Source organism: Anguilla rostrata, chromosome 17 (genome assembly GCF_018555375.3).
Source record: "Anguilla rostrata isolate EN2019 chromosome 17, ASM1855537v3, whole genome shotgun sequence".
Classification (NCBI taxonomy): Eukaryota; Metazoa; Chordata; class Actinopteri; order Anguilliformes; family Anguillidae; genus Anguilla; species Anguilla rostrata.
Genome location: NC_057949.1, coordinates 8,919,271 through 8,933,093, shown reverse-complemented (window position 1 = coordinate 8,933,093; position 13,823 = coordinate 8,919,271). Strand labels below are relative to the sequence as shown.

The following is a 13,823-nucleotide window of genomic DNA, read 5'->3' as shown; positions in this document are numbered from 1 at the left end:
TCTGGACTAAAGTTATGACAAAAAGCTGAAACATAAAAGACTTAGACACTAAAAGACCCAAGACCTTAGACCATGACTTAATACAGTTGTTGTTTCTGCTGTGATACACTATGGCTAGATGGGACGACAGTGACATAGAACCTTTGGAATGTTCTGGAATAGCATAACGGCATTAAGTGCAATGGCGCTGTAATGTAATTTAGATGAAAGACAGAATTGTGTTACAGGGCGGAACTCTCTATGCTGTACCTCAGAGGTCCTGTAGTGTCTGTCGGGCACGTCATCGAAGGCAATGTCCAAGAAATCCACTTCCTGATCGATCTCATTTTTGTCCCCACTGAATATCTATGATATGAGAAAAGCAACATTATACTGCATCAGGCAAAGCTACTGTTCTCAGCAATGTCATTAGTGTCAATAGGAGGCTCTGGGCATTTATATTATAAAAATAAAATTACCATGAAAAAATACTCAATTGACTTACATTTTCATTGACCCCACAGTTGTCCTCATATTTAGTTTCTATGTGAATTGCAAACTTTGGCAAAAAAGAGCACTGTAATGAGAAAGAAATAATTGTTATGACACAAGCCCTGTTGCACAGGAAAAAAATTCTGAATTTGACCCTTTTAGTTCTTGGAAGTGCAATTTCCTGCCCTTGTTCTCCTGACACACTTCAAAGGAACCACAACCTCAAAGTTTGTGCAGATTGTGTGTGTTTTTAAGGTAAGGGGTCTGGTTATTCAAAATGGATATATGAAGCACTTTGACATGTTCAACATGTTGTTTGATGGGACTTGTAGTTCCTTGATTCATTTGACATTTTCTACAAGCAAGTAAAGACTTACTGTGTATTCTGGTTAAGGTCCAAGGTCCAGCACATGGAAAGGACAGAATATATTATGCAGCACAGTCCAATAAAATTCAACACTGACAGCTTAAAAATTAAAACTCACTCAAAAACAGTGCATGGATCTACTGCTTAAGACAAAGCCAATTATCAATTTAGACAACATTACACTCACTCACACACTAGATACATGATTACATTGTAAAAAGTAATTCCGTTTTCAAGGAAGGGAGGCTCCAGTTCCACTTACAACTAATTTATGAATTGTATAAATACATGAAAATATGTTGCAGAGAATTAAACACTAAGGAATACAATGATATACATCAGCAGGACAGTAATTTATATGGTCTTAGACATTTAGAAATCTTTAGAAATATAATTTTAATCATCCTGTATGAAAACATCATGTAACTGGAGGATTACTCTGAAATACTCTCAAAGAAGAGAGTACAGCACAGACAGGTAGAACATTCAGCTCACCTGTGACTGTGTAAGGATAGTAGTTCCAAGACTTTTCTGTGATGTAAAAAATACGAGGGACGACAGCTTGGGCCCAGCCTGGCAGCCTGCTGCAGAATGAACAGAGGAGCACAGTTTTATTGGGATTTCCACCATGGAATGGGGTGGGGGCTGGAGAAAGAAGCGAGGAACCTAAACATCCCAACCTTTCAGAAACAAGTTCTTAAAAATAAACTCAGATGTGACTTTAGGGGTTAGTTTGAGAGTTCTGAATGACCTCCATTCCCAATGCGTTCCCACCTCTAAAGATGCATGGTATTATGAATTAAGCGGCTAGCATGACTGTCTTTAGCACTGGGTGTGTATTCTCCGTCTCACGAATTAGCAGATAATACAGGATCAAACCACCCAAGTCTAACAGAACAAAACAGATCTGAGAAGATTTAACCAAGCAGCCCCTTCACCAAGCCCCTCCTACCACCAGTCTCCACCCCCCCCCCCCCCCCAGCTTCTAGTCTTAACCTCTAGCCCCTTCTACTCCCAATCTCCACCCCTATGCCCTCCGACATCTATCACTCCTCTTTCAAGGAACATTACCAGAGGTAACCCTCTGCAAAGCATAAGTACACTTTAAAATTGTGGCTTACATATTAAAGCGGATAAAAATAGATTCCTGTTCATAGATTTTTTAAATTTATGTTTTGTTACTCGAGAAAAGTGAACCAGGAGTTGGGTTGCCTGGCAACAGACTCTGAAGAATGCAAAATATTAACACTGGAAATGAAGTGATGAGGGTTCAGTCAGCAAAGCTCAGGACAATTGGAAGCCTCTGACTGAAATGAAGACAAGTGAGTGGTTAGCCTTGAATTCCGGGTTGTTTGAGTCTATGACAATGGTCTCAAATGCATTCCCCTGAAGAGCAAAAAAAACAAAAAACAACTTGTACAATGGCTTGAAGAAGCTGACGACATTCCAGACTAATGAAATATCAAGGCCTAATATGGTCATTCATGAAAATACACATACACTCTACATTTCCTAAAGTATGTGGACACCTGAACATCACACCCATACACATATGTCATACTGAAACAGGAAAGGGCCTTCCCCAAACTGTTACCACAAAGTTGGAACTGCCCAGTTCTCTAGAATATCATTGTATGCTGTAGTATTAAGATTTCCCTCCACTGGAACTAAGTGGCCTAGTCCAGGATGCAGTTGGTGTTGGTTAAGGCAAAATTCCCCCACTGTACACTCAAGAACACTTAATAAAGATTATGAAAGGCACTATATAAACACAATACTTTAAACTGGAATTAAGCTCAAATGTGCATGTGTGACCACAAAATAGAAAGTGAAATAAAACAAGAAGTGATTTATTTTTTACTATGACTAAAATCTACACAATGGCAGTCGGCTTTTTGGGGATTCGATACGAGTACCAAGCGGTTGTCTCCCCTAATTCATTCATCCATTCATCCATCCAGGCATCCGGTCCTTTGTGTTTCTAAGAACACAACAGACAGGACCTTAAAAAGCACGCACGGCTGTGACAGAGGCAAACCGGGTAACCCTGGTGAACCTCACCATTCCCGGTACGGCACGTTCCGGCTGAGTAGTACCACCGCGCTTGAAGAGGAATACATCACACGGAATAAACAGAAGGCTGTGACGTGGAAGGACCCCGGCGGTGCAATTTACGGTTATTTTCCTGAACAATGATCGCTGTCGAAGGGTTCCAGGTCTGCGAGCTGCACGGCTGATGCAGAGTGGCTGTTTTAAAGGCACTCAGACTCATCTCGGCGAATGAGCACGGCAACACCGCACACCAACTACCACCCAGCCCTAAACAAACGGAGCTCTGAGCTCCACGACAGCAAGCCAAAAGGACCCTGTGGAAAAAACAATGCCTCCACGCATTTCAAATCCTGTATCCCCTTACAAAGGCAAGCACTGATTACCTAAAAATACACCACACACATTACAAAATCCACCAACGGTTGCGTTATCTCTTCAATACGGTGCACGTTTTGTGTAATGACAGTATTTGTGTGTGTTTTTTAACATTGGCACAAATAATACACTTGTGGTAATAATTCATGCATGTTCAAAACTGTAGATCATCTCTTTCGGCATAGGTTCAGATTCTCATAAAAATGTTTATGTATATTGTCTTTACTGAGTGCTTCATAGAGAGGGGCTTCTGTGTTTGGTGAGAATGCAAAGACAGAGGCTACACAGTAAAATGTCCAGAGTTACTTCGACACTTAAGAGATAACATCTGGTCCCACATTCCAAAGAGGGACCAAATGTTATGTGTTAAGAGACCTGAATTAACACCGCTGAAGTTGGATTAACACTGGATATTTTACTGCGTACGCTAACCGCGAAGGGGCTGCCCTCACCTGGACAGGTGAACTCTCTTCTCCGTGAGCTGACCCTGCCCGTGCACGGGGTCGGTGTGGGTCTCGTTCCGCACCACCTCCACGCCCTCCCCCTTGTCGCTGGCCTCGTGACTGTGCTTGCAGATGGTGTACAGCTGGCCTATCCTGTACTGGAGAGAAAAGGTCAAAGGTCAAAGGTCAAAACTGATCCACAGCCGGGGCGCCGTAACGACCGCAGGCACGAACGCAAAACGACTCCGTAAACCCACAGGCACGGTATGTCAAACATACACAGTTGTACACACAGTTATGGGCACACATACACACGCATCATCCATACTGCTGCTTTGTGGGGACGTCCAACGGAAACAAACAGGAGGCCACTCAGTTATATTTATGCACCGTGTCTCCCTAGGGAAACCGAACGAGTTTCCGATTCCTCCGTCACAGGCCAAAAATACATATGACATACATACTGAAATGGACATGGGATGAAATACAAACATCAAACTGTGAGGCAGACTCACAGCATGAAATCAACATGTCATGCTATAAAAGAGAGGGCTACAAAATGTGAATGTCTCTAAACTGCAGTGGGCAAGGAGGACCAGCTGCATCCATTTCAGGATTTCCTGCCAACTTCTGCTCTTCATCCTTTTAATTAGTAATCACTGACACAGTCTGGCATTTCACAAGGAAGGCTTAAGGCTGTTCTTTTCCTATCTTCCTCACAGGAAACGTTTTACTGTGGAAACGTTTAACGCTAATCTACGAATGAACTGCCATGTTGTGTGGAGGTAATAACTGAGTCAGGGTAATTGATGACAACAAAAAACTAAGAGTTGAGAGCAATGTAGAAACTGCCCAACACTGCGTTTAAACGAATATGACAAATAATTCATAAATGACACATGAACTGTGAGCAGTGTGATTTAATGACTTGGCCTTGTCAGCTGAGGATACAAAGTGGATTTGACATGTTTGACGGACGTAGTTCCTTCTATCTATCAGCTGTACAGAGGTTTACCGTCAGCGGTTTTCTACCTCAATCCTGCACTGTTTATAAGGCCCTTTCAATGGGGCTAAACACACTTTCGACCCTTTTTAACCTTTTGAAAAGGGTACGGTCGTGTACATGTAAACAAGGATTTGCTTCACCAGATTGGAATCCCCAAATTTCCACAGGACATCGGTGTGCCATTTGTACAAATTCTACAGCAAGGGCAGAAAATGACTGTGACGACCCCCTACACTGCTGCCAGCGCTGCTTGTTTGGGTTTTCTTCCCAGGAGCCTGAAGGGCGGAGCAGAGGGCCGCTGGTGTAGTTGGGAGCACCTGTGGCCAGGGATCCAGCAGATGTTAAGATGTGATGTCTCCAGTTTTTGAAGGGAGCTCTCTCCCCACCTTTTGGCTTCTGTTTAGGTGTTGGCTGCGTTTTGGGTTTACACCGCACAGCGTTGCTTCACCATGGCTTTCACACATCCCAGGAAACACGCTTGGCAGCCAGACGGCCGTGTGAAAAGGGAAATTCAGACGGGAGCAGAGTCTGAGCGAGCGAATTCCAAAAGCCAACCGGGAAACATCACTGCCAGTACCTTAACTGCCAGGATATAACTTTATCAACCACAGTGAAACTTATCAGAGCATGTCCCACAGTGGTAATATTACAAGGGGTTTTCCAAAACATTTCATCTCACTGTTACATAAAATAGCCACCCTGTGGCTGAAGAACCCCACATTAATGATTGGCATCCTCAACAGGCTGCAATGCAGTGGCTACTCACACTCATAAGTGTACAAGTACTCATACAATAAATTTATATTGTGATTTACAGATCTGAATAATACATATATACTTAGTAAAATGTGAACATTGATTAATTACACTGATCATAGGACCAAGTTTATTTTACCTGTAAGTTCAAAAAAAACATGAAAATGTGGATCAAGTAGATAAGCAAGAGACAGGAAAATAATGCAGTCTTCTTAATGCAGTTACAATGACTTTCATGTTCCATATGCAGATTAAACAAAAGACCAGTAATACATTTCAGCTAATAAAAAAGCTCTTTGTCAGGGTATTTTTGATGCGGTGTATATTTACCCTGCACTTTATAGCACCATGACAATTTCAGGTGACAGATGAAGATAGGATGTTTCTCCTTACAAGTTAACACGCAAACTTCCATAAAAGCTGCATTTAATCAAAACCTGTCAGAAAAAAAAAACTTTACTGGTAACTTTACTGACTTCGTTTTTGTCTCAGCCCCCACGCCCCCGCCTTACCGCCCTCCTTCGTAGGAGGGGTCATCCGCACGCAGCAGCAGGAGAGCTCACACATAGACCCCCTGCCCACCTGATGCAATGACTAACACCCTCTCACCAAAGCAGAGGCTTACTGAACATGCTGTACTGAACCACACATACAACCATATGAAAGACAGACTTAACTATAAATGTATTAGAGTCCATTTTGCCACCTGTCTTTAGTGTGGCTAATGTGGTTTGTTTCCAATTATGTTTTTTGTACAGCCTTTTTATCTAGTTTACTATATTCGATACACAAACCACAAAATTAAGCACCTAGTTGTACATATAATACCAGGTATAAACCAGCTCCCACAATGCAGGTCCAAACAAATGGTTCTCCTGAGTTTAAGTAACTTGAAAGCCCCTTTCACACATCCATCTTAACCCGTAAATGTCTTGGCAATTTTCCATCTCAGTGTCGTGTGTGAATAGGAGTAGAAGTCGATTTTTTGTGAAAGACATTTCTCCAATTTGCTGGGTCAGGACCTTGTAAGATTGATGGAAATCTTCAGTCATGGCTCTAGTGTCAATAGAAGCGGCAACATTCCCCAGTCAAGCACGCAGAAGGTCACATTCATACGCAAGAGCTTTTGTTTGTGGTGCAATTAAAGACTTCACTGAATCTGCCTTCTCAACACATCTCGTAAAAATATGCGACTTTGCACACAGAAGATAATGGACCTGCACTGTGTGATTTTGTGAGGGAAATTTCCAAATATTCTCAGAAATGGAATAAACAGTGCGTCACTGTCCTTGCTTGCCTGGCTTTGTGATGACATACGATTTTAGCCAATTGTTTTCAAATGATTGCATCCAAGTCATTTTTGTTGCTCAAATCACACAATTGCACAGCTTCAAATATTACTCTAAATCAATTTAAAATTTCCAATGAATAAAATTAAACTTGCAAAGTTTTAAGTTACTTTTTTACCCAATGTAGCAAGTTGGGTAGTGTTATATCTATGTAGGCCACAAATCAATGGCAGATATAGCTAGGTATTTAACTTGGCTGAAATAATTATTAATTGCATTTTATGGAAAACAACTCCGCATACAAGTCTTGACTTTTAGCAGATAGACCATGTTATTACTCTTCAACTATATTGTGTTGGTAGGCTCTACATCTCTGCCAAAACTATTATTCAACAAAATATCTATTTTAAAGAAAAACTAATGTAATGTTAACAGATGTCCTGCATAGCTTTGGAGGGTAGACATCCTTCCTTGCCTAATCTATCCAGAACGTTTATGTCACATGTGAACAGGCTCCATAGTGTTGACTCAGAATTTTTCTGTATATAAGACCTATTTGTGAATGGGGAAAACCACTACCTTACCCGAGCATTTGAGCCTGGCAATGTTTTGGGTTCCATGTGTGAAAGGGGCTACAGAATGTCCCTCACTAGCTTTAAAAGGTTCAGAACTGGAACCTGGACCTCAGTGAGGTACTGCTCTCTGGAACCTGGGCCTCGGTGAGGTACTTCTCTCTGGAATCTGGACCTCAGTTGAGGTACTGCTCTCTGGAACCTGGGCCTCAGTGAGGTACTTCTCTCTGGAACCTGGGCCTCAGTGAGGTACTTCTCTCTGGAACCTGGACCTCAGTGAGGTACTTCTCTCTGGAACCTGGGCCTCAGTGAGGTACTTCTCTCTGGAACCTGGGCCTCAGTGAGGTACTTCTCTCTGGAATCTGGACCTCAGTTGAGGTACTGCTCTCTGGAACCTGGACCTCAGTGAGGTACTGCTCTCTGGAACCTGGACCTCAGTGAGGTACTGCTCTCTGGAACCTGGACCTCAGTGAGGTACTTCTCTCTGGAACCTGGACCTCAGTGAGGTACTGCTCTCTGGAACCTGGACCTCAGTGAGGTACTTCTCTCTGGAATCTGGACCTCAGTTGAGGTACTGCTCTCTGGAACCTGGGCCTCAGTGAGATACTTCTCTCTAGAACCTGGACCTCAGTTAAGGTAATATTTATACAAAATATTTAATATTTATCTATGAGCTCCATAAATGCACAGGCAAGTGTAACATTATTTTCTTGTGGCAGCAAAATACAGCCACTGTTTCACCGTTGCGTAAGTTTTAACTTCCCTGAAGGAAAAAAGACTAAGACCAGGAAATCATGAGTCAAAGCCTTTCATTTCCAGGAAGGCACCATGGCACCAAGACAACTGATTCTAACATTGCTGTTCTTCCTCCCGAAGGGACAGCAAATGGGACACGGCTCAAAAACGGAAACACAGAATCAGAAATTGGCAGAGAGAAGCAGATAGCATGTGAAAGTAGGGAAGCCGAAGGGCACATCATTGGAAAACAAACGAGCCATTTCCCTGAGAGGGTCTAAGCATCACTATGGCAACAGAACACGATGGCTATTATAGATTATCATTGGTTTACAGACCATGATGGCTATTTTAGATTATTATTGGCCTGTGCGCGCATGTGTTTGTGAGAGCGAAAAACGATAAATAGTTTCCTGCAACAAGATAAATACTTACATTGAAATCTCTCTACCTCTCTCTCAATCCAGTAGAAGAAAAGATTTTACATTTTACAATGAAACCTTTCAATTCTGCCGCTCACACGAATCCAGGAGAAAATTTCTTTTAGTAAAAACATACGCACGACACAAGACGAGCAGCAAGGATCAGACGATCAGACAGAGGTCAGGAATAAAATGAAGCTGCTATTAATCTGGGACAGGTTTGACTGGTGGCGTAATTACCGCAGATGAGCCAAGCGTGCAGACAGAGGCCCACACACAGGCACACACACTCAGGCCCTTCGTGCAGACAGAGGTCCACACACAGGCACACACACTCAGGCCCTTCGTGCAGACAGAGGTCCACACACAGGCACACATACTCAGGCCCTTCGCGCATGCACAGCTGAGCCCGTTTTAACACGCGTCCTCCGATGGAGGGGTTTTACAGGGGACCGGCTGACTGCAAAACACTGAGTTCATTGACCTGTATGTCTTTGCAAACGAGTACCAACTGCCTCTGGTTTCAACGCACATCTGCTGCGACAGATTAAATTTATGCCTTTATCAAGACGCAGTTCGGCAGCCATCTGCTAGTTTGCATCGCAATAACCCGCCATTTTGTATAATTCATTTTTTTTTAATCCTTATTTTTCAACCACCATCGCAACATCAATGTGCTCTGTCTATTCAGGAAGGCACAGTGCGTGGATGTCTATATCCACCGAAATGTTCACTCTGCAGTCCAGCGGGCGAGGAGCCAGAGTTACTGCAGCAGGGCAAAGCGCGCCTGGTCACAGCTGGTGTGACTGGGCTACAGGTGCCCTGACTCAACAGAGGAGTCTCTATTGCGCAATGACGGGGGGGGGGGGGCACTCCACACTGGTCACACCCGCTCTGGTCAGCAGGGAAGTGCGAGAGCCGATCCCACCACTAGCAGGGGGGCTTCTGGGCAGCAGTGTAGTATAATGGGTAAGGAGCTGGTCTTGTAACCTAAAGGTCTCAGGTTTGATTCCCAGGTCACAGGTTTGATTCCCAGGTAGGGTTAGGGTTAGGGTTAGGGTATTGCTTTAGTATATACCCAGCTGTATAAATACAGTGTCAATGCTATGTAAAAAGTTGTATAAGTCGATCTGGATAAGAGCATCTGGTAAATACCTGGAATGCAATGTATAGTGTAATGCTCCCACTCAGGATGCTCACCAGCATCCTTCACCTGCAAAACCTGGAACGGCTCGCGCAGCTACGCAGCGGGACTGCCAGTTTTGTTTGCTTCCCTGGCCCTGGCTTACCTCCTCCACGGTCAGCGGCATGCAGATGCGGTACTCTTTCACCAGCATGGTCGCTGCCAGGGCTGGGGGACGGGGGGGGGACGGGGAGTTCCAGAACCTGCAGGCTCAGGATCAGGGTGGAGCAGCCGCTGGTGGAACGTCCCGCGCAGTCCAAAACCCACAAAGTACAGAACGGCCACACGACCTGCAAGATGAAATAAAACTATGAAAGCAGTCGAGCAGGCACCTTCTCTGAGAACTGTTCATTAGTCACGGTCTTCCCCTACCTCAGAGGGGCATCTACATTTCATACTCTGCAGATGCCGTTATCCAAAGGGACACAGCTGACGTTACTTAGCACAAACCGCATTTATAGAGCTGGATATCAACCAAAGCTGTTCAGGTTTAAATACCTTGCTCAAAGACATGGCGGTGCCTGCAACCTTTGAGTTATAAGACCGGTTTCCTAACCTCTGAGACTACAGTCAATAGCAGTCGTTCCCAAACTCGGTAGCCGCATGAATAGAGTAGGGGTGGATCACAAGATACATGTGAAGAAAACAACCTATTATTCACTTTCCATAGACAGTTACACTAGTCACAATGCAAGCTGCTACAGTTTCATGGAAAGTATTAGTAACAATGTACATGCACTTGTTTAGGCACATTAAAAACCTGCATTCCATATTTTAACATAAAATTGGTTATCTATTAATAAGGCGTAAGTCACAGAAAATGCATTCGGTTATTAAAGGAGTTGAGGGCTCAGAAAGTTGGAGCAACTTACAAGCTGGGCGTGCACCCATGGCGGGCACATCTATTGACTAAGCAGCCATTATCATGAGATTTCATTTAAGGATTAGTTGTTTCAATCACAGTCCAGAAAGTTTCAGTTTCATGTAGAAAATGCCTATTTTAAAGACAATGCTGTCAGCCTCTGTATTCTTTAATTCCACAACTGTGAAGGTTTATTTTGTACGGAAACGTTTTATCTAGAAATCGTGTAAACAGTTCTCGCTAAATTTGGATAAAGGTTTTTTCAAAACGGCAGAGGTTTGCCTGTCCGTGCATATTTTTCACACTGTCGCGACCTGGGCACTGAAAATGCTCGTTCACGTTCTTTGTTTTGCGCGAGTTTCAGAATATAGGATGTTTCTCATATTAGCGCCACTGAAAAAAAAATATAAAATGCATTTTTCATTTTACCCGATTCATTGTACATGTTATTAATTTTTTTTTTTCACGATTACCCATCTGCTTTAAAACCGTCAGTCGCCAGTCTTTAAGAATCTCTCTCACACGCACAAACATACACACGCACGCACGAAGAGTCGTGCGTACTACGCTCCACGCGCCTTACCTGCCCTGAGTGCAAGTTTATGAGCACATTGTCCTTCCCAAATTATGCAGATGAGATCTTTAACTTCTGGTCCATTTCACTTCTTCAAAAAAAAAAAAAAAAAAAGCTAATGTCAAGAACTTCGGAAATTATTTTTCTAAGAGTTCTCCTCTGTCAACAAATTACTTTAATACACAAAAATAGCATCTGTGCAATCGCGAAAAGCACGCTGTAAATTGTATACGAGTACTGTGTTCAAGCGCGTGCTGCACAACGTTTAATACAAAAAATATAGTTCATGCAAGCACGTTGTTGCGTCTCTCCTCCCCGTCCCTGTTACTGGGATCTCCCTACTGCCCCCTATAGTACAATTAGATACTGTACTACAAAGGTCCCATTTTGATCTGAAAAAATATGTTTTAGTTCCTTGAAAAGTAGTTCCTGTGACTAAAAGTTCCTGGTACTTTTGGTGGAAACGCGGCTTATGTGCGTAAAACGTCACGTGTGGTTATTCTGAGAAACGATCGACTACTTCCACCAGGCGCGCTGGAACTGAAAACCATTCACCCTCTGTGTTCTCAAAAAAATGAGTGATTGGACAATATTTTTATAATTGTTGCTATAATAATGGCTGCTTAAACCATACAATCTATGCAGTAGGCTGTATCAGAATGGGAATATAGTACATTTTACCAATTTAAAAAAATATATTCATAAAGTATATTCATATTAATTGTATATGGACAGATAAAATCAGTGGTGGCTCACATGCTGTAAGTAAACATATCAAAACTGTAAGGCTGTTAAGAAGCTGTCTTTGATTACATTTTTATTAATTTTTTTCTTTGAACAGGACAGCAGATTACAGGATATTTTTGCTAATCTTCTGGAGGGAACCTACTGTACTTGAGGCAGGCTATTCCACACATTGACTACTCTCTGCGTGAAAAAATTCTTCCTAATGTCTATGCAAAATGTACCTTTTGCTAATTTCCATTTATGTCCCCTCGTTCGACTAACAGAACTCAACCTGAAGAATTTATTGTAGTTCATTTTGTTAATCCCTTTTATGAATTTAAAAGCCTCAAACAAATCATGCCTAAGTCTCCTTTTACTAAGCTTGAAGAGATCAAGCATCTTAAGTCTTCCCTCATAGCTTTTATCTTTCATACCAGGAATCAATCTGATTGCTCTTCTTTGAACCTTTTCCAGAGCCTCTATATCCTTCTTGTAGTACGGTCCCCAGAATTGCACACAATTCTCCAAGTGTGGTTAAATAAATAAAAATAGCAAATTCAGAGCAAAATGCTGGTTTCTGGTACAATGTACCTGCGCTCAGAATTTCAGGTACACAACTTGTGCTGAGAATTAATCCACAGAGCATGAAAGCCAGGTCTACCACCATAATCAAGATATAGTCAGATATAGAAAAATATAAACCAAATACAGTCAACTCCTGATAACTCTCTAGACTGAGGGTTGCTATGATATCATGCATTTGACCAGAGTATGCAGTTAACAGGAGTTATTAAGTGAGTGACCTCACTGGCGGGAAGGAAGGCGTTCTTCCCTTATGTTTCTCACCAAGATGTTTTTAGTGGCTATTTTAAGATATTTTACTAATATCCTAAAATCTAATATACTGTTCTATGAGGTCAAAACATGCTATAGCTTTCTCAAACGCACTCAATGTAAAATACTACACCGTAATGCAATAACCATCATGTGCCTGAATTCCGTGGCTGAATGGTTTCATGTAACTTCAATCTACCAATAGGTGGCGGTCTTGACTAAATATACAACACCCTCAGGCTGCAGTTTTAAAAGATCCATAAAAAAGTAGAATTTCTGTGATGGATTCCATGCTTCAACAGTTTTCTTTTCTCTTTTTTTTAAAGCAAGTTCACTGCCATATTTACAACCCCTGAAGTTAAATGCATTAATTTTTCAAGTGACCGCGGATACACGAGCACAAAACCTCGCTGCTGTTATTCTATGAGAACGCCCAGGCTACCAATTTCTCAGCGTAAATCTGAGCACACTTCACAGACACTGCAGCCTTCTGTATATATCTCTATCCTCCCTTAAATTAAATGTTATTTCTACAAACGACCAGCTACGTAAATAAAGGTATGACAATTCCAGAGGGTGCTTGGATTGTTTCAGTAGCAGCCAAGAGCATAATATATCATGCAGAACAGGATCATGTTTAAACAGAAAACTTACTTACTTTTTTTTCTTTACTTGAACTTTGTTGGTGACAGGCTGGGACCCTCATTTACAATGGTGCCAAGCTACAATAAAACCAAATAAAACATTTAAAAGAAATTAGAGTAGAAAGAGAAGGAATAACACGCATCAGTTAAAACTGTTACAATCCAAATTAACATGATTCAAGATCAAAGATATTGAATTTCCCTGTGCTACAAAGAAATCAAGTTTCAGTATTTTTTGTTCATTGTAGGTATGAGGGACACAGAATTTTACTCTTTTTTGCACCTCTTCTGACTGGAAAATAGTCCCATCTTTCTGGTAAAGAAGCAATAAATTCACTAAATTCACTCTGGCCACCAAAAAAATTCTTATTGGCTGTTGCCTTAAAGCTAGAGTCGGTTGCAGGGTTTTAATGCAGGTCAGGTTTGCTGTTGCTGCACCTCTCTGAGCAAGGTTGACCTGAACTGCTTGGGTAAGTGTCCAACTGCATATAGGCAGAAGGTGTGTAAAACAC

At 42.1% G+C, this 13,823-nt stretch overlaps 1 pseudogene; it reads right to left on the bottom strand.

Annotated features, from left to right (window-relative positions):
* Positions 1–13,823, bottom strand: part of LOC135244062 (cytoplasmic phosphatidylinositol transfer protein 1-like) — a 91,535-nt pseudogene that overhangs the window by 4,327 nt on the left and 73,385 nt on the right.